General features: G+C 49.7%; 1 protein-coding gene across 10 annotated transcripts in view; it reads right to left on the bottom strand.

The window, feature by feature from the left end:
* The window catches only part of SSBP3 (single stranded DNA binding protein 3), a 181,949-nt gene that overhangs the window by 127,565 nt on the left and 31,240 nt on the right, over nt 1-23,144 (bottom strand). The window lies entirely within an intron of this gene.

The raw sequence follows: 23,144 nt of genomic DNA, 5'->3' as shown, positions 1-23,144 counted from the left end.
ACCTTAAACGTTTTTCCCTTTGCTCCTCTGAGATGTGTCCACTCTGAAACACCCTGTACACCCTCTATGCTGGCCCTGCCAAGTCAAGATTTCTCCCAGAAGGGGAATGGGAGTATTTTCAAGTATCCAGGTGACCCAGGTGCATTGTCAGATCCCAATTCTGGCCACCTTCTCGCAGGCTCCATGGAAGTCAGAGGTCAGAGGCTGCAGGGTCAGAGGCTGCTCTCGAAGGCTGGCCTGCCCCATCCTACCCATGCTGCAGCCCAGGGCAAGGGGAGTGGCATTCAGCAAACCCTGTGAAACTATACTGAATGGGGCAAAATTCACACAAGCCAGATAAACCCTAAAGCCACCTTCCATACCAAGAAACCAGTCTGAGGCCCAGCAATGCACAGACTCTGCTGAGACCTCTCTTTCCATTTCCATCCAGACACGGGCTGAGGGACTGAGAGGGACTGTAGATGATCAGGTCAGCACCTTATTCTACAGATGAGGAGACTGCCGCACAGAGGGGACCGACTCCCCCAAATCATACAGGGACCGGAAACCGAACTGGACCCAGATTCAGGGCTCTCAGCGGCTGACCACTCCCCCGGCTCTGCAAGAGCACTCCTACATCCCAATGCTGGATCAGGATGCCCAACAAAAGATAGGACTCCCATTTCACTATCCTCAACCTGACCTTAAAGCCTGGAGCCAGTGCATACTACTGTCTACAGACTCTACAGCCTTACAAGGCTGCATGTCTGCTGCGCTTCCTGCAGCCATCAGTGCACCTCCCAGCCCCTCAAACTCCTACCCATCAAAATCACATGCCAGGTCGACCTCTCCCAGGCACCTGCCACATGTAGGGCAGGTGGACAGCCCAGCGATGACACGGTACAGTGAGGCAAGTCTTTCCACCCAAACCCACAAAACGTAAGCCAACGCTGGGACCCTCAATGGTTGTGAGGGTCACCCCACTGAACAGCAAACCCGAGAATTACAGGAAAGACACAAGGCAGTGGGTGAAGTGGGGAGGTGGCCTGCCGGATCCCAGAGTCCCAGGAGGGTACACGCTACCACTCTTGTCGTGTGGTCCTCGGCGTTCACGTCTAACGTGGGAGCAAGGAACTTTCACAAAGACCTGCTGGGCCTCTAACACACAGACCTCTCCTCCAGGAGCTTACAATCGAGATGGGGAGGGGGAGTAAGCCATATGAAGTCCTAGTAAGTACCCTAAGCTCCTCTCCAGCCCACCCCACCCTCCCCCTCACAAATTCCAGGAACACTAACCTCTCCCAGGGAAAGAAATTCAGAAAAACAAGAAACCCAGGAAGCCAACCAATCGGAGATCCCTGTGAACCTGGATCTAATGTAACACACAACTCTGTGTTAGGACACGGTGCCTTAGGGAGGAGTGGACTTCAGAACACATCATCTGTACATGCCATCTACCCAGCCTGTGGATTTCCCAGTAATTACATCCAAAGAGAAAGGTGAATGAAAAACCATGAATGCCTCATGCCTTTCCAAGGCCAGAAGACTGCTTGCTGCCCTCGACACAAGGTCCCTCTAAAAGGAAGGGGAGGGTGAGGCTGGGTTGCTTCCTCCTCCTCTCCTGCTCTTGCTTTGAAGGTCCGTTACACAATGGGAGGCTCTCAGGCCAGGACAACGGTGTGACCTGCCCCTTCTCTGCAGTGCCTGCCACATGCGGCGTCCAACAAACGTCTGATGAGAGAATGAATGAGACCAGGCACTCTCTGTCCTGTTTCTCTCTGTGCCGGGCACACAGCAGACATGAGGTTACTGTGCTCAACTAAGCCAAATTTCTGGACAATATCTATCTGGAGATAAAAACAAGAGGAGGGCACCAACCACAGACATTACAATGGAGATCTTCCCCAAATTTATTTTACTGATTTATTTTTTGAGACAGGGTCTCACTCTCTTGCCCAGGCTGGAGTACAGTGGCACAATCTTGGCTCCCTGCAACCTCTGCCTTCTGGTTCAAGCGATTCTCCCGCCTCAACTTCCCGAGTAGCTGAGAGTACAGGCGCGTGCCACCATGCGTGACTAATTTTTGTATTTTTAGTAGAAACGGGGTTTCACCATGTTGGCCAGGCTGGTCTGGAACTCCTGACCTCAAGTGATCCACCCGCCTCGGCCTCCCAAAGTGCTGGGATTACAGCTGTGAGCCACTACACCCAGCCTCTCCCCCAAATTCAAACAGCTCCCCTGCCTCCCAAATTTAAGCAGGCTTCTTGGAAAACTGAAGGAGTTATCTTAAAGCCCTCCTAAAACGCCAGTCCCTCTTTATGTGAGGTGGTGTCTCAAGAAGGCGGCTATTGTACACAGGAGGGCAAACCCCTGCACACATCCCTCTATCCACACTTCCCGCTTTGTGGGGGGGGACACAGTCCCACGTGAGGGCTCCTGGAACCCAGCTCCCTCTCCTCCGCCCACCCTGCCTGGCCAGACCCCATTAACGCAGTGCTCGTGCCATCAACACTGTTGTTTTGGAATGTGCCAGTAATTCTAGTGGCAGGAACAGCAAGCTTTAAGCTCAGCAGAGAAACCAGCTGGAGAGGCAGCCTCATGAAATAATGAAATGCCAAACCAACCCCTACATCTTCTCCAGTCTCTCAGGTCACCTACCAGATTAGAAGGCCTGTTGCTACGGCAACCATATCTTGCAAGTGCCGGCTGAACTTCCCCATAATTTTTAACCCTTTAACTAGCTCAGAGAGGGTGGCGTGCAGATGAGCCCAAAACCCAGGGAGTTGGCTTGCTCTGGCTGCGTTTTTACAAATTAAAGCAAGAAAAAAGAAAACCAGCGGCTCGGGGGAGGGGTGAAAGTCCACAGTTGAACAAACAGAAGTGGTGCAAAGGAAACGCCACACACATCCACCTTTCCTTCCCGCCGGCGCCCCACCAAACAACCTGATGGGCCACGGCGCAGCAAACTTTTCACGCACCTGGCAACTCCCAAGCGAGAAGCTGCAAAGGAGATGGGAATAAACAGCGGCAAAATGGAAATGTGCCTGCCCCTCCCGGCCAGGCCCCGTGCCCTTGTGCTGCAGAACAGCGCGGGCCCTTCTGTGGGAAGCAGAAGGCGGCCGGGAGCTAGGCGGCGGGGACAGATGGCCACGCAGGCACTGGCACTTTCCAGTTGTCTGATGGGCGCCGGCTGCCAAACAAGCCCCCCACCGCCTTGCAGCCGCTCCCACCCCAAACACAGAGCTTGGGAGTTGCAAAGGGAGGTGCAAAGGGGGCCGACATCCAAAGGGGGCCAAGCACGGGTACCCCGGGAGACGTTTCTCCCTCCAGCATTCTACCCACATCTGCAAGTCATCGGGCGTCCACTCGCCTTCTCTCCATTTCAGAAAGTCTTCCTCCACCCACTCCACCTGCTTTGTGCTCAGCAACCAGCGTTCAGAGAGGTCTTCAAAGAATAAATGCAGGGACTTTCCTCAGCCTCTTGGTTTTGACAGGACAGACTTCATAAAATCACACAGACGCAGAGAAAGGCCTGGCACAGTCTCACCACTGGGGGCAGAGCCCCCTCACCTCACTCCACATCTTCTGGGTGGAGGGAACGCGGCTCACTGGTGTAGCAGAGGCCTGTCTGGTTTCCCCAGAGAATCAAGAAAAGGCCCCTAGGAAGGGCAGGAGGGAAAACAGGAAGAGAGGACTGAGTCCCCAGTGAGAGGAGACAGAAGGCTAAAGGGGGTAGGAGGGGAAGGGAGAAAAGGAAGAAGGCAGTGCGGAAGGCAGTGAGAAAGGCAGCCAGGTAACCTAGGACTCTAATTAAAGGCTTTGCAGCAATCGTGAGTGCCTAACACAGTGGCCCAGGGTGGGCACTCGACAAATGAGGCCACTGTGCTACACACAGATCCACACCCCCACTCCTGACAAAAAGCTAGGGGCTCACTTACAAAGTCAGGCAGACGGTAGGTGGAAGGAAGGTCAATGTGGGGGTGGGCAGTGCTTCAGTAAGTTGTTTGGGGGCTGGGGGTAGGGTGTACCATAAGGGTGCTAGCACTATTTGTGGAGAAAAGAGAGAAAATTCAACCCTGCACATCCTTGCCACCACATCCTCCTGCTCCCCAGCCAGTCCCGCCACCTCCACTTCTCCCCCATCCAGAGGGGACCCATGGGGTGAAATCCAGCCCAGTGAATTAAAGCCCTAATGTCCTAAGCTGGGCACAGTGGTGCACACCTGTAGTCCCAGCTACTCAGGAGGCTGAAGCCAGAGGATCACTTGAGCCCAGGAGTTCCAGGTCAGCCTGGTTAACAGAGCAAGACCTTGTCTCTGACAAAATATTAAATAAAGTCCTAATGTCTTCTTTGCCAAGTAATAAGACACACCACAAATGGCCTGGCACCCTGGAGCAGGGATGATTTTTGCTAGCATGTTCACCTGTCTCCCAGTCTTTGCACATGCAGAGCAGTCATCAGGTTCCAGAGGACCCCTCAAGGGTGGACTCTCCAAAGTGAAGGCAGATGGGCAACCAGCACTTCCACACCTACACCATACCGTCCAGGCATGAGGGTGCAGTGCTCTTACAGAAGGGTCTCCTTCCTTAATCCACTCGTGGGCAGGGCTGAGACAGCACCTCAATAGCCCTCTGCAGCATCTGGGACAGGACAGGAGCGCTGAGAACATTTTCGAGCTAAAAAGGAACGAGCTTTTTCCATTTTAACCCACCAGATGGGCAGGCTGCCACCAAGCTTATCTTCATTGGGCACTTACTATGTGCCAGGCGCTGCACATACAAAATGAAGACTAACATGCCTGCCTGACCTCAAGGAGTACCTCTTAACTGGCAACTCAATGCCACACTCTGACAGGGCTCCATTTATGCCTTGTGTGCAACAGACCCTCAGTATTTAGATATGGTGGACTCTTGGGGGCTTTTCAGGTGTTTCCCTGAGGCTGAGCCAGCCCACCCAGCTCAGGAGGCCAGGAGGGCAAGGGCAGAGTCTCAGGGCTTCTGTGCAAATCCCAGTGCTGGTTGACTGGCTGACCAACTGGAAGCTTTGGGAGCAACTCCACAACTGCTAAACTATAGACCATTTATCCAGGGCTGCAGCTCACACCTTGCTCCAGGGCTTCCAGCTGCTTGACTGGAGAAGGGGAGATGGGATAATCTCCGTCCCCTGGGCCTCAGTATCCCCTGCTGGTAAAGTGAGGAGGATGCCCAGTCTGACCTCTGAAGACATCCTAACGAACAACACTGGGAGACCAGTACCATCCTAGCTGCATGGGGCTGTGGGAACGATGGATGCAAGACAGAGGATTCCAAGTGGGGAGGGCATCCCAGCAGTGTGTCCCCACCTACGCTCTCGACGACACAGGGAAATTCTGCCCACAGCTCTGAATAATCAAAGAAATAACATTTAGGTAAGGTTGGGGATTAAGCTAAACCTCACTTAAGAGGCAGGGATGTTGGCATTTGGGAGCAGGAAACAGGCCTGGGAACGTAGTTAATACCTACCACAGAGCAAAGCGGATCACCGCCAGCTCCTGACTCAAGAGCGTCTTCTACCCGCCACACTTCTCCCTCTGCCAACTCCAGGCGCTTCAAAGGGGCCAGGCCAAAAAGTGGGGTTTGGAGGTCAGTTGTGGAAGTCACATTATCAGAAGAACATTGGCAAGCCAGAAGCCAGGGAGATGCCTTCCAAAACTGAACAGAGGCTATTTTAAACGTAAACCCACTGGTGGAGGTGGGGAGAGTTTTATGGGAAGAACAGAGACATATATGAGTTGCTATAATTACCCTCCCCTCAAAAAAAAAAAAAAAAAAAAAAGCTATCATAGGAAGAAGTCTTTCCAGTTGGTGATGGTAATACCTAGGACACAGATTAGAGCTGTCTGAAACAGAAATGGGCTACCCTGTCTGGTAGTGAGTTCCCTGTCACTGAAGGCAAAGCAGAGGCTGCAGAAGGAACCAGGGCCAGGGAGACTCTCATAGTCACAAGGGATTTTAGAGGTTATTGACTGATAAAATACTAATGGGAAAATAACTCAAAGCCCTTCATGCTTTAAAACAGTCTTTCCTTTAAAAAAGCACCTAGGATTCCTACAGAGGACATGGAAAGGTTTTGCATGCCCTCACTGACCTACAGAGAGCTTTTTATAAACATAAGGTTTCCCTGGCATCCTTGGCCAGACTCCACCCACTCTTCTTCCCGGCTGTAGAGGTCACTGTGTTTTTGTGGCAAAAGCTGCAGGTGGTGACAGAAATGCTGGATAAGTAAGAAAAGCTGTTATGTAAAAACTCAAATGTTTAGGGCACTTCTGTGGAGCAAAGAATCAGAAAATACGTTTTGGAGAGCAGAAATGGAGCAGGTCGGCATTCATCATTTCAGGAGGGTGTGCTGCCATCTTGGTACCCCACAGCAACAACAATGGCCTGACAGGCTGAGGATAAGTGGGGACCGCTGTGACCAGTTAACACTCACCTACCTTGAAGAAATGTTCAGATCACAGGTTGATGATCACTAAGGAGTCAAACCATGACCTCCCACCTCACCTACTAGGCCGGGCGTGGTGGCTCACGCCTGTAATCCCACCACTTTGGGAGGCCGAGGTGGGCGGATCACAAGGTCAGGAGATCGAGACCATGGTGAAACCCCGTCTCTACTAAAGAGAAAAAATTAGCCGGGCGCAGGGGCGGGCGCCTGTAGTCCCAGCTACTCGGGAGGCTGAGGCAGGAAAATGGCGTGAACCCAGGAGGCGGAGCTTGCAGTGAGCCGAGATTGTGCCACTGCACTCCAGCCTGGGCGACAGAGCGAGACTCCGTCTCAAAAAAAAAAAAAACAAAACAAACAAAAAAAAAAAAACAAAAAAAACACTCACCTACCTTGAAGAAATGTTCAGATCACAGGTTGATGATCACTAAGGAGTCAAACCATGACCTCCCACCACTACCGGGTGTGTGGATCAACTGCCAACACCTTCAGAGTCTTGTTCACTTGCAAAATTGTTAGGACCTAGAACAGTACCTGGCATATACCCCGTGCTCAAAGAAATACTTATAAAAAGAATACATATTAAAAACAAATAAGCCAACCAAGTGTCTTTTCTCTCGGTTTTGGAATCAATTACGTAACTTCTTTTCTTCTGCTGATTCACCTATCTCCTTGACTTCAACCCAAAAAAAATTATACCAAAATTACTCTGCATTCCCTGAGTCCACAGAGGGATAAAAGAGCTCTCTAGAAGCTTAGGGGGGAAGAGGAAAGTTAGAACACGGAAATATGGAAACGTCCATTTGAGCTCCCCGAATGTCAGAATGTTTGTGTTTGTTCATTGCTCTATCATGTGTTCTAATACTGGCACACAATAGGAACTCAACACCTAAAAAAAATGAGCAGACAAATTCACTGTCCAATCTTGGCAATCACTTCACTCTCTAGAACATCTTTTCTTAACTACAGAATAACAGTGCTGGAAGGGGCTCAGGGGTCCCCAGCCAGCTGTAATGTATCTGAAAGCCTGTGACCCAGGTAAACTGGCCTGGGAATGGCTTTGATCAGAGAAAGCCTGCATGGGTCCCCCCAAGTGTTTCCACCAAAGAAGAAGCTAGGAGGCAGTGTGGTGCCATAAAAAAAAGAACCCAAATTTAAAGCCCAAAATGTTTAGGTAACAGCTCTGCTTAGGACACATGAACTTGGGGAAGTCACTGAACCTCCTCGAGCCTCAATTTCCTCGTCTGCAAAATGGGGGACCATGCCCCAGGTCATAGCCTGGATTATAAGATAATACATGTGGCCAGACACAGTGGCTCACTCCTGTAATCCCAACATTTTGGAAGGCTGAGGCAGGAGGACCACTTGAGGCCAGGAGATTGAGACCAGCCTGGATAATATAGTAAGACTGTGTCTCTACTTTAAAAAAAAAAAAAAAAAATCTGCCAGATGTGGCAGGGGGTGCATGCCTGTAGTCCCAGCTACATGGGAGGCTGAGGTGGGAGGACTGCTTGAGCCCAGGAGATTAAGGCTGCAGTGAGCTATGATTGTACCACTGCATTCCAACCTGGGAAGCAAAATAAGAACCTGTCTCAAAAAAAAGAACTAACTAAGATAATGCAGTAAAAGCAGTTTGCACTGAGAGTAAGCCTCCACAATCACTCACAGAGGGACCTACTTCATTTCCAGCTCTAAACCTTACCATACTTCTACCCTAGAAGGGAGATGCTAATTCAGGACAAAGGATAATCAAGACCAGTTCACACGATAACATTTTATGAAAATTCACATCCTGTAACCTGGCCTGTTCTAACTATAAAGAGGTAAATTTTCAGAAAACCTAATTCATCTAGAGTTTTTTGCTCCCTTCTCAGGAAATTGAACAGATAGAGGTTTAAAGCAGAAATGGGGAAACATTTGGAAAACCGAACAACCCTAAAAAGAAAAGAGGCCTTCGGAAGCTGCAGATGAACCCCACACGCGCTCCCGCTGAGTGTGGGATAAGCAGAGAAACACTGCCCCCAATAGAGCAAGGCCCTCCCAGGCTGAACAGAATTCACAAAGAGCCTCTTAGATAACTCTGGTCCTGAGCACGGGACCTCAGAGACGAGGTGCCGAACCTGTTCTCGCAGAGTGTGGATATCCCATTGCGCTCCCCAAAGCCCGGCAGCGAACTGAACAAGCAAAGCCACCATCAGTGGTGTCTATCAACAGAGCATCTACAAGTAGCAGACAGATGTGACAACCAAAATCAAGACAAGTGGCCTTTCTAGACATGCCAGATCCACTCAGCCTCCCCACCACCACGATGATACTACTGGTCAATGTGGATTCTCATTTAATGGCAAAAGCCCTAATTTTTAACTGTCCCTGACTGGGAGGCGTTGTCATCCTCCTTTCACCATGGGTTCAGTTCTCCCTTCCTCACTGAAAGAGGGTGTAACCACAGAAAGCTCTCCCAGAAAGAGACTGGAGGCATAATTTTAAAAGCTCAGGAAGGAGAGGTGTTGAAGACCTGGCAAAGATTTCTCGGGTGGCTTAAGGCAAAATTCAGAATTTATATCTTTTCATTCCCAGCCTGCCATCTTAATTATCTTCATGCCCATCTTTACCACCATGGTAAGGACAAGCGTAGGAGACCACGAATAAACACACCCACACAAATATCTCGGCAAGAAAGATCTCTCCCTTTTCTCACTACTCATTCATCTCCTCACGCTAGACCCAGAGCTCCCAAGAGCAAGCTCAGTGACCCTGCCAACAGTGGACCATCCTGGCAGCAAGCAAGCTGCTCAATTAAGAGCAAATCTCCACATGCCCAACATGTGGCATCAGCCAGCATCCTTTGAGACAGAGCAGTCCCCAGGGTCTCTCTCCACAAACCATCCTCTCTTCCCAAACAAAGGGCCTGGCAAAGAGTGGAGGGCCCCCAGGGGTTGCTTTGTGGAAAGACTTGCTTAGTGAACAAATGGGATCGGAGGTACCCAGGCCACAGACAGTCTACTTGGTGAGTGAGGACCCCAGAAGGCGGAAGCGTCTACCCGACCTGGGCTCCTCCGGGCAGCCCCTACATAGGCGCAAGATATTAGACCAGGAAGGAACACTCAGTGGTATATCCCCCACCCTATAAGCTCTTGGCCTTGAAAGATCAGAAAATAGCAGGCCCCAAATCTAACCTTTTTCACAGACCAGGCAGATGGTTTTATTCATGTAAGTTCTAGTTTACCTTCTTAAGCTGTCTAAACATTTGTCTGAGCATCTGAGCCACATGCTAGACTGCCCTGGGGATTAGTTCTGCTTTCAGTGGTGGGCTGCTGCTGTTGTTGTTTTACCCCTCGTTTTCTCTCCCAGATAACAGCAAGGACAGGCATTCAGAAGAGCTGTGTGCTGCCCAGGACTAGCAATCTGACTGGATGGAGGCCTGGGAGATCAACAGTCTCATGGCGGGCGGGGCAGGGGGGATACTCAGTAAGACTCTGTTATCTTACTAAGATTCCATATTTATACTGGGAGTCTTGGAAAGAGGGTGCAGTCCTGCCAGCCTCCACCAGTGTGGATACAATGCTGTCTAGAGGTCATTCCTGGGATGAAAGGCACCAGGCATTAGGAAGCCCACTCTAGCACAGCCCCTGAACAGCTGGATACTGTTTGCTGAGTCGCATCTCAGTTTCCAAGGGAATATGATAAGACACTGCTTGTCACAGCCACATGAACTTTTCAATCCAGAACTTCAAACCTCCTAACCGCGCAGTGCCTTGTTTCACCAATCTGGGAAATAGGGACAAGGGTGCCCTCTCCCTACCAGCCATCTCAAAAGGAAAGACCCACACAGTTCTCAGCAATGGTGTGAATCATGAGTATTTCTTCACCTGGAGAAAAAGTACTTAGCACAATTCAAAAGTGTTTAGCACAATTCAAAATTATGACAGCTAACTGTGCTACTAAATCAGCAATCTGATGCCAAAACAGACAATTACAAATTAGACAAGTAGCCAAATTTGCCCTTCATTTACACTCTATGCCCCTTACTCTCACACCAACCACAATCTTCTCTGGCCCTCAAAGAAACAGACTGAGGCCGGCACAGTGGCTCACGCCTGTAATCCCAGCACTTTGGGAGGCCAAGGCGGGCAGATCACGAAGTCAGGAAATCGAGACCATTCTGGCTAACACGGTGAAATCTCGTCTCCACTAAAAAATACAAAAAAATTAGCCAGGCGTGGTGGTGGGCGCCTGTAGTCCCAGCTACTCGGGAGGCTGAGGCAGGAGAATGGTGTGAACCCAGGAGGCGGAGCTTGCAGTGAGCCGAGATCGCACCACTGCACTCCAGCCTGGGCGACAGAGCGAGACTCCGTCTCAAAAAAAAAAAAAAAAAAAAAAAAAAAAGAAACAGACTGAAAAATAAGTTATATGGGAGGGAGAACAACACTGTTATCCCTGAAATCACCCTCTGCATCACCATTTTTTTAATGTAAAAATAAAAGGTCCCCAAAAACAAAAAAAAACCCAAATTTTAAAAAGCAACCAATGTTTGATTTTTTTCCCTTCCACTATAAAGGTATACTGCAGAGGAAATGTATAGGGAAAGGTATATTGTTTTGTGGTAGAGACTTTCCTTAATCGGACTTAAAATAGGATTTACCAAATCTTACAACTCTTCAGGAACAGGGTGATTTGCATAGAGCTAGGCACACCTGGGTCCCTAGAGAGGCCTGGACAGGCCACCTCCCCAGCAACCAGAGGGGAAACAAAGGGGGCAGACCAGATTCATGGCAAGGCCAGGCCTCAGGAGGGTTCAGGTGTTGGTCCCTTATTCAAATAAGAACTTCTTCCTTACAGACTAGCCTGGTGTATGAGAAAACATTATGGCAGCCAAAGAGAACACTCTAGAGTGTAGGTTGGCAAACTAGTAAGGCCCAAGGGCCACATGTGGCCCACCACCTGTATTTGTAAATAAAGTTTTATTGGCACACAACCACACCCATTCATTTCTGTTCTGTCTATGGCTGATTTCTATGCTACAATGGCAGAGCTAAGTACTTGCAAGAGAGACTGCACAACCCACAAAGCCTAAAATATTTACTCTCTGGTCCTTTATAGAAAAAGTTGGCCGAACCCTACTCTAGTGTCAAGTACATTCCAACACAAAGGCTGCTGTAATAGACAGGTTCCAAAGAATAAGGACAGCTAGTTCAGCACTTCCACTTTACAAATGTTTACTGAGACCCAGAGAAGGGGAGATGACCTGCTAGAGTCAATCTGCTAGAAGGACTGAGGTCCCACCTGCCTCCCAACCTAGCACTCTGTTTAACAAAGAGGAAGGGGTGAGGCTTCTCAAAACAAAACACCAGCAGTAGGGGAAAATATAAATAGAATATCAAGTCCCACAAATAAACATTAATGCTTGGCTCAAGCTTAACATGAGAAATGTGAAAAATGGGGAGGGGAAGAAGAGCACATGGGATGGTCTAAGCAAACTAATATCCCAAGGGCAACCTATCTTCAGCCCTTTCCAAATACCCCTTCCACACACCCAAAAGCACGTGTGCTAATGATCAATCCCGCCTCTCCCTGCCCAGACTATGGCCACTCCTCCTCTCAGCAATGATGGTGAACTTGGCAGTACCGAACCCAAACAGCCTTTCTCTCCCCATTGCCTGCAATGTCACCTTTTCTGCTTCTCACACAACTCTGCCTGTGAGGAGTCCAAATTAGCGGGGTTTGTGCTACATTTTAACATTCCAATAATTAAGACCTCTCCCAAAAGGAATGGCCAGCACTTCCCCCAAAACAGCTGTGGAAACTCAGGCTGAGAGGGAAATGCAGGCTGAGAGGGAAATGCAGGCTGAGAGGCCCCAGGCCTGCACAGAGGGGCAGGAGGGAGGGAAAGGGGCTGAGGAGGAGGGTCGGCAAGAAGACAAAGGCGCCGAAGAGCTTTCTTTGCACCCGCACCAGGAAAACACCAGACAACGTGAATGGTGCGTGGAGATGAAGCAACATCCCAAAGTTAAAATTAATTAGCTGGCATATTGACAGAGGCTCCATTGTGCCATGCAGTGAAGCAATCAAAGTGCGAGGGCATCACACACAATGTCGAAAGGCCCTTGGCAGCCACAGGTACAACAGGGTGAGGACGTGCTCTATCGTGTCAATAACCAGGTTCCCTGAAGAAAGGTGTGTGCGTGTGTGTGTGTGTGTTGGGAGGCTAGTGGTTAAGAAGTGTCAGTGTTAAGACTTTCTTAAATTAATTTCAAAACTGCAGTAACCAAAACATCGATACTAATACTCTACTATTTGAGAGCCTAAGTGAAAGGCAACAATTGGGGCGCAGAAAAGCAAGGAGCCACCTATGAGCTACTGAGTGGCCTCAGCAGGTTAGGAGCTGGCACGACGTGTGGGAGGGCAAATGCCCTCCCACTCAAGTCACAGAACTGGGTGGGCGGGGCCCAACCGTCAGATATCGGTGATCCTAGGTACTCCCTTGTCTGCCACAATCACCCTACCCAGCTCCATCATGAACGGCCACAGCCCCTCACCTGGAAAGGCTGCCTTCTCCCTGGATCTGCCGACAGCTTCTGCACACCCTGCACTTTGCTCACACTGGTTCCTGTGCTTCTCTGGCCCAGTCTTTCCTTGAAATCTGGTGGGCTGCACAACCTAACTGTTAAGAGCCCTGACTCTAGAACTAGTTTGCCTATGCTCAAATCCTGTCTCAGCCATTTACTAGCTGTATCACCTTGGGCAGGTTACTTAACCTCTCTCTGCCTCAGTTTCCTCATCTGGGAAACGAATCGCAGTTCTGACCTCACAGAGTTACTGATACGGGCTAAATTAGTCCACTTAGAACACTGCGTGGCACAACGTCAGGGGTGAATTAGTATCATGAAGGTCCCCACCCCTCCTCGAAGGGTACTTTTTCCAGAAAGTCTTCCATAATGCCCTCTGTGGGTTAGCCGCTCCCCACCGGAGCCTGGAGCTCCAACTGCTGCTAACACCCCTCTGATGGCATTTATAGCTTATCTTTACTCATGCCTATTTATATCATTGTTGCCCACACGACTCTGAAGGCAGAGTACTAACTATACCCATTCCTGCAGCATGGAGGCGGAGGCCCCAGTCCCTTCCCTTAGTACCTGGTACAATATATTTGCACCATATACTGGGCCATTACATAGTTATCTCTCAACAGCCCTAAGATACTCTAGGACTATCACCCCAAGTGTACAGATGAGGAATGTGATGCTTGATCTCTCCTGGATAAGCAACTTACCCAAAATTACAGACTAGTATGCTGCTATTTAATTCTGGTTTGCTGAAATTAAACTAGGGGCCTTCATTCAGAACTGAAATGGCTTTCGGGGTTGAATCAAGACAGGTATCAATTCATGTGAACGCACAGAAAAGGGTCTAGAAGGACATCCTCCAACTGGTTATACCTGGTACCAGGATGCAGAGGAAGACAGTGAGGGGCAGGGAGCTTCGCTTCATTTCTTATTTTGTACACTTCCATATTTTAGCAATTTTTAACAAAAGAAGTACTTAGGTATTACTTGTATAATTAAAAATAAATAGCTTACTATAAAGAATCATATTAAACTTACGTCCTACAAAAGACCTTGAAATCATTCTGATTGAATTCTAATAAAACTTGAGAAGTGTTCAATTTTCCTGGACTGAAAGCTTGGTAAGAACTGGCTTTGGATTCAGACAAACCTGGCTTCCAGTCTCAGTAGTTCCCTCTCCCGTTTACAACTGAGTGACACTGTTCGTGGCACTAAGCCTCTCAGAGCCTCCGAATCCCTTGTACTGGAAAGGGAACTGTGCTATTATTTACCCTGCGGATTCTCATGGGGATCACCTGAAGTAGCATGCAAAGATCTGACACAGTGCTACGCATATCAGAGGCCAGAAGTAGGGCTGCCTCTTCCCTTTGCTGCTAGAGTCTGAGCTGGTTTTTAAGGGTTAATCCTAGTCTACATCCATAAGCCAGTTCTTCTCCAAAATGATCTTCTTGGGCAAAAGATAAGTGCAGGGGAGAATGCCACCAATCGCTCTTGCCTATAAACCCTCGCCCTGATACTCGCCTTCTGAGAATACCAGCCGTCGTTTTGGAGTCAGGCATGATCCAGGCAATAAAAGCAGAGACAGAAACCTTCTTGCGAACAAGGTCCCTGATGCCCCATTGTCTCTGTAGTCCAATCTGTGCCTCTCACGCAAGGTTTCAGGAACGTAAAAAGCATTCAGACAAATGGGTCTCCACTACTAAGCTCTTACACAGGGAAAAACATCTGAATCTAAGTCAATTAATATGTATTAAGTCCCCACAGGGCCCACTGCTCAAGCAGAGCATCGGAAGAGTGAGTGGAGAAGGGACGAGGGGCAGAGTCCCAGCACTCTGGTGCCAGACTAGCCAGACAAAGTAGCACAGTAAACTACATGAGGTCCTTCTCTGATGTCCCAGAGACTGGTTACCTGAGCCAAAGGCTGCCTCTGTGGCAGGTCCCCACCTTTGCTAGGATCAACACTTCTAGGAAGTAAAACTCAAATCATTCTTAAGCAATGTGCTGGCAATTCTGATGGACTTTTGTTTCTAAAGTGTGCTCTGTGCACCAACAACTTTACATTTAAGAACACCATCACGTTTATGTGCACAAACATTTAGCCCTGAGGATGGTCATCACAGTATTGTTCACATTATGAGAAAACTGAAAAGAATCTTAATGCAAAAGAATTCTTAACTGGAAAACTAGAAACAAGCAATAGTAAGGAACTGGTGAATTATGCCACATCCAAGAAGCATAACACGTGATCATTAAAAAAGAAAGAAAACCTAGGCCGGGCACAGTGGCTCATGCCTATAATTCCAACACTTTGGGAGGCCAAGGTGGGTGGAACACTTGAGGTCAGGAGTTCGAGACCAGCCTGGCCAACATGGTGAAACCCTGTCTCTACTAAAAATACAAAAGTTAGCTGTGGTGGTGCACACCTGTAATCACAGCTACTCAGGAGGCTGAGGCAGGAGAATCACTTGAACCCGGGAGGCAGAGGCTTCAGTGAGCTGAGATCATGCCACTGCACTCTAGCCTGGGCAACAGAGCAGGACTCCATCTCCAAAAAAAAAAAAGAAAAGAAAGAAAACCTTAATGACATGGAGGGACCCATGGGAGCCCTTCACCTAACAGCAAAATAGATGCTTAATGAAGAAAAACAGGGGCTTTCCAGGACAGACACACTATGCTGCAGCCAGAGAGAAGGGACTTGTTCATGGATTGCCAACTGGACCTACAATTCCCCACATTTAGGAAAAAAAAAAAAATCAGAAACGAACTCACAACCCGTTACCTCCCTGCCTGAAGCATTTCTGAAACCATTTTAGGATTCTTTAACCAGATAAGGTCTTGCAATAAACCGGTGTGAGAATCACTGTCTTTTTTTAAAATCTATCCCATCCACTTCTGAGATCTGCAATGCACGTTAGTACACTACAAACTCTGAGAAGCCCTACGTTAAAGAAGCTGCTTCACTCTTCCCACTCCCCACAAAGAGCTGGCTATAGACCCTTCATTGAAATGTGCCTGAACATCTCACTGAAAAGCTGGGAAAGCTGATAGACTAAAAAGCACCCTGGATGTGGCAGGGAGGCCTGGGGGCCCCCATGACTCTCACTTACTAGGGGTATCTTCAGCCAAGTCATCTCTCTATTCTACGCACAACTTCTCCAACTGGGAGCTGACTAAATCAGAGGTACCTAGATCTGTGCTCTCTTCAAAGGTAAAACCCTTGGGGGCATGAGAGGAGGTGTAAAGGTGGGAAACCCAGTGGGCAGAATTCGCAGCACCCCCTAAAACAAGTAGATGGCTCCGTTTTTGTTTTATTATTTGCACTTCCATGTAAGACTTCATTTAAAGAAAAACTCTTTCTGCTAAAATGAAAAAAAGTCAGTCAGAAACCACTGAAACCTATGTCCTGTATGGTCCTTCCTAACTGCAACCATTGACTTTCTTTAAATCTGCATTTCACATGGGAAAAAGTCCTCTCGAGTGGGGGGGCCCAAGCCAGGCTCCCTGGGAAAGGCGAGGGTTTGAGCTGAACTTATTCCCGCAGAGGCTCCACGGGATTGGGGGGGCCCGGCGGGGGGTGGCAAACTGAGAGGCCTGCCTGTGCAGGAAGGCAGGGAGCTAGGGTGACCATTGCTGGGAGAGATGAGAGGGACTGCGCAGCTAGGTGGATGGATAAAAAGGCATCTTGAAAACCAAGGTCAAGAATATCCACGTGGAGGCTGACAGCAAGAAATCAGCTAATGTTTGAAGAGTTATGTGATCAAAAAAAAGAGAACCACTAGTTAGGTGACCGTGGCAGACGGTTTCTGTGTCTCCACGTGGAGGAAAGACTGGAGGTGAAGAAGTCCTGCAGTTGTCTGTTCTTGTGGTCTGGCTGTACAAGGGCAGATGCAAAATTCAAGGTTCAACTTGAATGAGAACTTCAAACTCAACCTCCACCTCAAATCTGGTGTACGAAGATGCTCAGAACAGAATCAGACACTCAGACTCACCAACCAGTCAGAGAACGTGACCCTGTCCCTTTGGTTGAGATGAGATTCCCAAGATTAGTACTCTCAATGGTATCCTGGGCACAACACTGCTCCATTTTTTTTTTACCCTGTCGCCTCTCTCGGGATCCCCATATCCCATGAGGGTTTGTGTGATATTAAAAACCATCCTTGGAACATCCCAAGAGAAATCAAAATGTGGAGTAGAACTCAAGATGCCTGGAAGAGAAGCTTTCCTCCTCTAAGCTTCCTTCAACTGGGAGGGTTCCATCATGTCTCTGCAATTAGCCTGTCCCACCCTCTATCCGCTTCAGGGTCACCACCTGGCACTCCAATGCAAGCAACCCTTCTTTAGTCAATCACCATGTACCTCCCTAAGATCCTCCAGGGCCTTCCTGGAAGCTGGTAGCTGAGTGTCAAGCAGGTACAGGGCTTCCAAATGGAATTCATTTACTGTCTGCATCCAACTTTCACTTATCTGGAAATCCAAACAACCAGGAAACCCAAACAACATCACTGGCCAACTTCCAGCCTGATCTGTGACTCCGATGACAACAAACTCATCCTGCATGGCGATGCTATTCGATTGATAATGGCTGACTAGAAGGCTGTGTTCTGAAAATAATTCTGAATGCGGGTTGGCAGAAAAAGAGTTACTGTGATCAACTTGCAATGTCTGACATGAACAAGGGAGGAATGCCGGAGTATGTGCCAAGCATTTACCATCTGTCCCGTGCACCATCACTAACCTTCAGATTGGATTTTTACTCTTAGCTTCATCATATACTGGACACGTGGCTTTAGAAAGTCACTAAAGCCACCTGCCTTTTTATCAACAAAATGGGGTAATAAGGCTTGTCTGTCACTGCCCCAGGACTGCTAGAGGGTGCCAATGAGCTCACATACAGGAGATTGTTCTACAAAGTGTCCGGTGCAGGGGATTATTATATTTAAGGGATTACAGTTCTTCTCCGCAAGAGTGGCCCTCAGGCACTACACGATCCTGAAGAGGCTTCCAAATCAACAAAGAATGAGCATGAGTGTGGTGGTTGTGAGTGGTGGCAGCCCTTAGCATGGCTCAGCTCAATTTTAGACTTGGGAACGGTTCCCCCGTCATATAGAATCAAGGGATCCCAGTGTCTTCTTAGCACTGTGCTGTAAGCACACATGGTCCAGAGACCCAAATGCTGTAATGCCCCAGGACTCAGTGATTGAAAAGACAGGGCCAACCCCCTTTCCAGTGGTGGCTGGGAGAGGAGCAACAAGACTGCTGCCAGAAGACCACCCAAGGCGGGTATGCCGAAGGGCCACAAGAAGGGTCTCCAAGCACCCCAAAGCTACAGACACTTGTTCCACTGCATTATTTTCATAGCCGTATCAGGTCGCCCTGCGGGCAAACACCGTCTTCTCAGATAGGAGCTGCATGTTCTTACAAGACTGAGTTGCTCAGAGTCAAGATTAGGTTTACAGCACATTAACTCCAACACCGAGGAACACTCCATTGTGGACTGAGTAGAGACACTACCACGCGCTCAAGCGCCCAAGTGGGAGAAAGCGTGTGTGGATGCCACGTGTGTGTGAACATGTCACACCTTACATGGTGGCTTGCTTCAGAAGGCTGGCTCCGGGGAAGGCTTGGGCGACTTTAAGCCTTGTTTGCCAACACACAGGGAGAGCCTGCTGGGGCCTTCCTGTGCTGTGACATGGGCGCAGGAATGGGAGAGAGATACACCCAATTTGGTGTTTCAATGTGTCTGCAATGATGGTGCCTCTGGATGCACTCTCCACTCCCAAGCTACACCTCTTCTAAAGTGAGGCTAAAATCACCCATAGGACTGACGAGAGGACCATCGGTAACAATCACCAATATCGAGAAAGAAGACACAATAATAAAAATGACAACTGCGTACAGGGGCTGTGCATGTGCCGGTGCTGCACTGGGCACTATGCCCACATTTTATCTAATCCTGCCAAAGCTGACAGGCTCCTGGCCTCAAAAACGAAGATGGTCGGGCAGGGGTGGGAGAGTGGCTGCCTTAAGATCGAACACCTTTCTACCCTGCAACCACACCTGGTAAAGGAGCCAAGGAAAGAGCCTCCCACAACATGAGGCATTCTCTGAGCACATCTCTTATACCAGCTCCATCCAAGAACCTCATCCTTTCACGGACATGGGTTATACTCACTTTACAGATAAGGAAACTGAGGTGGAAGGGACTCACCAACTCTCCCAAACCACTAGTTAATGAGTATCTCCAACAACCAGACCTGGGTTCCTGTCAGGCAAGGCAGGCTAGGCATGTGCCTGATCTCCACAGCCTGACTCTCAGGGTTTCCAGACTGAGTCCCACATGCTGTGTAAGCCCTGACAAATTACTTCCCTTCTCTGTGGCTCGGTTCTCCTCTGCAAAATGGGATAATACCTGCCTTGCAGGGTTGGTTTGGAGGATTAAACTACTTCATATTGCAAAGCACTGAGAACAAGGGCAGGCACAGACTGAGAGCTCAATAAACGTCGGGCACTATCAGTGTTCACCGCCCATAATCCTCCAAGACAAAGATCTGCACCTGCCTGGGATGCCCCTTCCCCTCCACTTTCTTTCTCACTCCTTCTTTGAGGCCCAGCAGCAACACCCTATCCAGGAAGCCTTCCCAGCCCCTAAAGCAGCCAGTGTCTCCCCTCTCTGGGCTCCCTTCAAACTCTGCCTCTGTTCCTCCTGAGCATGACCACTACCTGCCTTGTCAATTAGCCTGTCTGCCCTTACAGACAACAATCAACGCAATCCTGGCTCAAGTCTGCATCCCCTTGGTGCCATACCTGTGGCAGGATCTAGGCTACACTCAATAAATGGTGACCATGTGACTGGAAATCCACCCACTGCAGGTTTCCGACGCTCTTCCACCCACAATCCTTTCCTGAGGGTTCAGGAGCATCAGGCACGTGGCTGAGCACTGCACACCTGTACTGCTAGTGTATACCTGTACCCCGTCCCCTCTTTTATGAATGGATAAACTGAGGCCCCAGGGGCCAGGCAATTAACCCAAGGCCACACAGCTGGAGAACGGCAGGGCCAGGACAGGGGCAAAGCCTCCCTGACTCCAGCAGACCCTATGCCTAGTCCTCCTCTTTTTCTACGTTCTTCTTCCTTTTCTGTTCTTTTGTTGGGAGGCAGGGGGAGATGTTTTTGTAAAGAATGCAATGTCTCTATATAATTTCCCCATGGCTGGGAATGATGAAGAGCAAACCAACGGGCTGTGCATGCGTGACTCTCTGTGCCTGGGCCCTCTTCCTGGTGTCACTCGCATAACCTGCTGGCACAGACACTCATCCGTCACCTGACAGCACTGCTTCACCTTCTTCCCTCTTCCCCTCCAGGGCCCCCAGAACCAACAGGGGAAGTTGGTTGCTAATGGCAACAGCCTTGGGAGCAAGGTGAGACCTACCAGCCCACCACTGAGGGCTGAAGGGAAATTTTCAACAGCCTCTGGGGCCCCTTTCTGTCAATCAAGCGGCCTCTTCCCTGTCTGGGACTCGGTTTCCTCTTCTATAAAAAGCGAGTGCCGCCCTTCATGATTCTAGTTACAGAGCTGAGAAGGGTTACGGGAATCTAGCCAATCTGGGCCTCTGGGGCTGCCCTGGATGGATTTAGAAGGGTCGGCAAACAGTTGTTTTGAAAAAAGCAGCAACAGACTGGGCTCAGTGGCTCACATCCGTAACCCCAGCACTTTGGGAAGCTGAGGCGGGCGGATTGCTTGAGACCAGGAGTTCAAGACCAGACTAGACAACATGGTGAAACCCCATCTCTATAAAAAATACAAGAATTAGCCAGGTGTGGCGGTGCATGCCTATAATCCCAGCTACTTGGGAGGCTGATGGGGGAGGATCGCTCAAGCCAGGAGATGGAAGCCATAGGGAGCCGAGATTGCACCACTGTACTCCAGCCTGGGTGACAAAGTAAGACCCTGTCTCGAGAAGAAAAAAAAAACAAAAAACAGGAATGCCTCTCGGCACCCCAACTCAGCAGAACTGCCCCAACTCCCTACTCACACGCAGGGGCTGCTCAGGGGCAGTGTCTGAGCTGAGTGCCAAGGGCTGACCGGGGGAGACGTGAGTTGTTTCCCATGGTGTGTGCATCTGGACCACTGGAGCTGTGGTCAGTGTGATGTTCATCCCATTATGCCCACTACACTCTCTCCTGCTGGACAGGAAAGGCAGGCTATTACAGACTTCTCCAGAGCCCTGCACAGGGACATCCTGGGAAGCGGTGACTAAAGGGCTCAAAAAGCCCAATGGGCACTGGCTGGAAGCCTGTCTTTGAGAACGGCAAAGCAACCCAGGGCAGCCTTCTTAAGAGAAGTCAGGGCTTATACAGAACCTGGGAAGGCAGTCTGGGCAGGTAAGACGCAGGTGCGCAGGAATGTGTGTGCAGCAAGTGGCCAGCAGCCCACAGCGTGTCAGGGACCCAGAGACTGGGTAGCCAGGAGGCCTGAAGCCCTGGTTCCTGCCGCTACTCACAAGGAGCACAGGCTCTGGGAATACGACTCTGAGCAAACACCCCAGGTCATCCCACACAACCTTTGTCATTAATCTCTTCAGCAAGTCCCAAAAGGACATCACAGTTTCTTCAAAAGGGCATCACAGTTTCCTTCCCATCTAGAAGTTTTTGACCTGTCCAAGCCTTTCCAGGACAACTGATACCAAACACTTCACATTCTCCAGGATGAAATCTGTTCACAAACCACCCTCAACTGCCCTATAATGGATGCTTACATTATCCCCATTTCACAGAAGCCGAGGTGAAGATGCAAGGCAATCGGTAAAGCCTGTTGCGGGTGGAACAAGCGTTCCCCATACCTTTCTCCCTTCATCCCCCACCCCACCTGGCAGGGGACAGAATGCAAAGCAAATCCATGCTAACCACACCCAGCCCTGGCCCCCAAGAACGCAGACGGAGTGTAAAAGGCAAACCCCCACCTAATCCAACGTGAGCTATCAAGGGACTAACCAACTTGCAGAGCGCGAACTCGCTTAAAAACATTCTTTAGGCCGGGGGCGGTGGCTCAAGCCTGTAATCCCAGCACTTTGGGAGGCCGAGACGGGCGGATCACGAGGTCAGGAGATCGAGACCATCCTGGCGAACACGGTGAAACCCCGTCTCTACTAAAAAAATACAAAAACTAGCTGGGCGAGGCGGCGGGCGCCTGTAGTCCCAGCTACTCGGGAGGCTGAGGCAGGAGAATGGTGTAAACCCGGGGGGCGGAGCTTGCAGTGAGCTGAGATCCGGCCACTGCACTCCAGCCTGGGCGACAGAGCGAGACTCCGTCTCAAAAATAAAAAATAAAAAATAAAAAAATAAAAAAATAAAAAAACATTCTTTAGTCCTCATTTCATGAATACGTCATATAGCCGAAGGACAAGCACCACTCAGGTGGGTAGAAGGCCGGGGCCAGGGACAGGGAGAGGACAAGAGCATTCCCTGGGAAGATGCACAACACCCCACCCATCACTGCGGGACTCTTGGTTCCCAACCTGTAACCTTATCCTGCGGCAAACCAAAAAAGGCAGCAGCGGAGGCTGGGCCAGGACTCGCCCCTGGCCCTGCACATGCCACCCATCTTCTCCACTAGCTGTCCACAGGGCCTGCTTCTGTCTCTGTGTCCCCAGGTGTTGGGCAGGACCCTGTGATCAGAGCCTGGAGGGCTCGGCACGCAGCACAATAGCAATCGTCAGACAGCCTGACAGTGCTGAAAAGTCACCACCGTGGGACTGCTAGGGACACTAAGGATCAGACAGAAAAGCCCACATGTGGATGACAAACCACCTAGGGGAATTTATTTATTCCTACTTGGGGGGTCACACTGCATGCATTCATTCAATTTATTTATTTAGCAAAGATGTGTGGTGGACCAGCCAGACTGGGGTCTGCCAGGGGATCCCGCTCTGAGCTCTTCCCCACAGGCCAGTCCACAGGCACCTCGACCTCATCCCCATTCTGAGGCCTGCTTGAAGCTGCTACAGTACAATCCTGCTGCCAGCCACTTTCACACCAGCAGCTGACTGTGACTCCAGTGCTTCTTCAAGAGTGTCAAGTTGTGGGCCCAGGAGACAGGATCCAGAAAAACCATTCATGAGAGGCGC

Source organism: Macaca fascicularis, chromosome 1 (genome assembly GCF_037993035.2).
Source record: "Macaca fascicularis isolate 582-1 chromosome 1, T2T-MFA8v1.1".
Lineage (NCBI taxonomy): Eukaryota > Metazoa > Chordata > Mammalia > Primates > Cercopithecidae > Macaca > Macaca fascicularis.
The sequence above is the reverse complement of the archived record's forward strand: the minus strand, read 5'-3'. Positions and strand labels throughout refer to the sequence as shown.